This window comes from Macaca nemestrina, chromosome 16 (genome assembly GCF_043159975.1).
Source record: "Macaca nemestrina isolate mMacNem1 chromosome 16, mMacNem.hap1, whole genome shotgun sequence".
Taxonomy (NCBI): domain Eukaryota; kingdom Metazoa; phylum Chordata; class Mammalia; order Primates; family Cercopithecidae; genus Macaca; species Macaca nemestrina.
Window position 1 is genome coordinate 48,159,143 of NC_092140.1, and position 3,062 is coordinate 48,162,204.

Consider the following 3,062-nt stretch of genomic DNA (forward strand, 5'->3'; position numbering starts at 1 on the left):
GGTTCTGGATATTAGCCCTTTGTCAGATGAGTAGATTGCAAAGATTTTTTCCCATTCTGTAGGTTGCCTGTTCACTCTGATGGTAGTTTCTTTTGCTGTGCAGAAGCTCTTTAGTTTAATGAGATCCCATTTGTCAATTTTGGCTTTTGCTGCCGTTGTTTTTGGTGTTTTAGACATGAAGTCTTTGCCCATGCCTATGTCCTGAATGGTACTACCTAGGTTTTCTTCTAGGATTTTTATGGTACTAGGTCTAACATTTAAGTCTCTAATCCATCTTGAATTAATTTTCGTATAAGGAGTAAGGAAAGGATCCAGCTTCTGCTTTCTACTTATGGCTAGCCAATTTTCCCAGCACCATTTATTAAATAGGGAATCCTTTCCCCATTTCTTGTTTCTCTCAGGTTTGTCAAAGATCAGATGGCTGTAGATGTGTGGTATTATTTCTGAGGACTCTGTTCTGTTCCATTGGTCTAGATCTCTGTTTTGGTACCAGTACCATGCTGTTTTGGTTACTGTAGCCTTGTAGTATAGTTTGAAGTCAGGTAGCGTGATGCCTCCAGCTTTGTTCTTTTGACTTAGGATTGTCTTGGCAATGCGGACTCTTTTTTGGTTCCATATGAACTTTAAAGCAGTTTTTTCCAATTCTGTGAAGAAACTCATTGGTAGCTTGATGGGGATGGCATTGAATCTATAAATTACCTTGGGCAGTATGGCAATTTTCACAATATTGATTCTTCCTATCCATGAGCATGGTATGTTCTACCATTTGTTTGTGTCCACTTTTATTTCACTGAGCAGTGGTTTGTAGTTCTCCTTGAAGAGGTCCTTTACATCCCTTGTAAGTTGGATTCCTAGATATTTTATTCTTTTTGAAGCGATTGTGAATGGAAGTTCATTCATGATTTGGCTCTCTGTTTGTCTGTTACTGGTGTATAAGAATGCTTGTGATTTTTGCATATTAATTTTGTATCCTAAGACTTTGCTGAAGTTGCTTATCAGCTTAAGGAGATTTTGGGCTGAGACAATGGGGTTTTCTAAATATACAATCATGTCATCTGCAAACAGGGACAATTTGACTTCTTCTTTTCCTAACTGAATACCCTTGATTTCTTTCTCTTGCCTGATTGCCCTAGCCAGAACTTCCAACACTATGTTGAATAGGAGTGGTGAGAGAGGGCATCCCTGTCTTGTGCCAGTTTTCAAAAGGAATTTTTCCAGTTTTTGCCCATTCGGTATGATATTGGCTGTGCATTTGTCATAAATAGCTGTTATTAGTTTGAGGTACGTTCCATCAATACCGAATTTATTGAGCGTTTTTAGCATGAAGGGCTGTTGAATTTTGTCAAAAGCCTTTTCTGCATCTATTGAGATAATCATGTGGTTCTTGTCTTTGGTTCTGTTTATATGCTGGATTATGTTTATTGATTTGCGAATGTTGAACCAGCTTTGCATCCCAGGGATGAAGCCCACTTGATCATGGTGGATAAGCTTTTTGATGTGCTGCTGAATCCGATTTGCCAGTATTTTATTGAGGATTTTTGCATCGACGTTCATCAGGGATATTGGTCTAAAATTCTCTTTTTTGTTGTGTCTCTGTGAGGCTTTGGTATCAGGATGATGTTGGCCTCATAAAATGAGTTAGGGAGGATTCCCTCTTTTTCTATTCATTGGAATAGTTTCAGAAGGAATGGTACCAGCTCCTCCTTGTACCTCTGGTAGAATTCAGCTGTGAATCCATCTGGTCCTGGACTTTTTTTGATTGGTAGGCTCTTAATTATTGCCTCAATTTCAGAGCCTGCTATTGGTCTATTCAGGGATTCAACTTCTTCCTGGTTTAGTCTTGGAAGAGTGTAAGTGTCCAGGAAATTATCCACTTCTTCTAGATTTTCTAGTTTATTTGCATAGAGGTGTTTATAGTATTCTCTGATGGTAGTTTGTATTTCTGTGGGGTCGGTGGTGATATACCTTATATCATTTTTTATTGCGTCTATTTGATTCTTCTCTCTTTTCTTCTTTTTTTAGTCTTGCTAGTGGTCTGTCAATTTTGTTGATCTTTTAAAAAAACCAACTCCTGGATTCATTGATTTTTTGGAGGGTTTTTTGTGTCTCTATCTCCTTCAGTTCTGCTCTGATCTTAGTTATTTCTTGCCTTCTGCTAGCTTTTGAATGCGTTTGCTCTTGCTTCTCTAGTTCTTTTAATTGTGATGTTAGAATGTCAATTTTAGCTCTTTCCAGCTTTCTCTTGTGGGCATTTAGTGCTATAAATTTCCCTCTATACACTGCTTTAAATGTGTCCCAGAGATTCTGGTATGTTGTATCTTTGTTCTCATTGGTTTCAAAGAACATCTTTATTTCTGCCTTCATTTCGTTATGTACCCAGTAGTCATTCAGGAGCAGGTTGTTCAGTTTCCATGTAGTTGAGCAGTTTGGATTGAGTTTCTTAGTCCTGAGTTCTAGTTTGATTGCACTGTGGTCTGAGAGACAGTTTGTTATAATTTCCGTTCTTGTACATTTGCTGAGGAGTGCTTTACTTCCAATTATGTGGTTAATGTTAGAATAAGTATATGTGGTGCTGAGAAGAATGTATATTCTGTTGATTTGGGGTGGAGAGTTCTATAGATGTCTATTAGGTCTGCTTGCTGCAGAGATGAGTTCAATTCCTGGATATCCTTGTTAACTTTCTGTCTCGTTGATCTGTGTAATGTTGACAGTGGAGTGTTGAAGTCTCCCATTATTATTGTATGGGAGTCTAAGTCTCTTTGTAAGTCTCTAAGGACTTGCTTGATGAATCTGGGTGCTCCTGTATTGGGTGCATATATATTTAGGATAGTTAGCTCTTCCTGTTGAATTGATCCCTTTACCATTATGTAATGGCCTTCTTTGTCTCTTTTGATCTTTGATGGTTTAAAGTCTGTTTTATCAGAGACTAGGATTGCAACCCCTGCTTTTTTTGTTATCCATTTGCTTGGTAAATCTTCCTCCATCCCTTTATTTTGAGCCTATGTATGTCTCTGCATGTGAGATGGGTCTCCTGAATACAGCAGACTGATGGTTCTTGACTC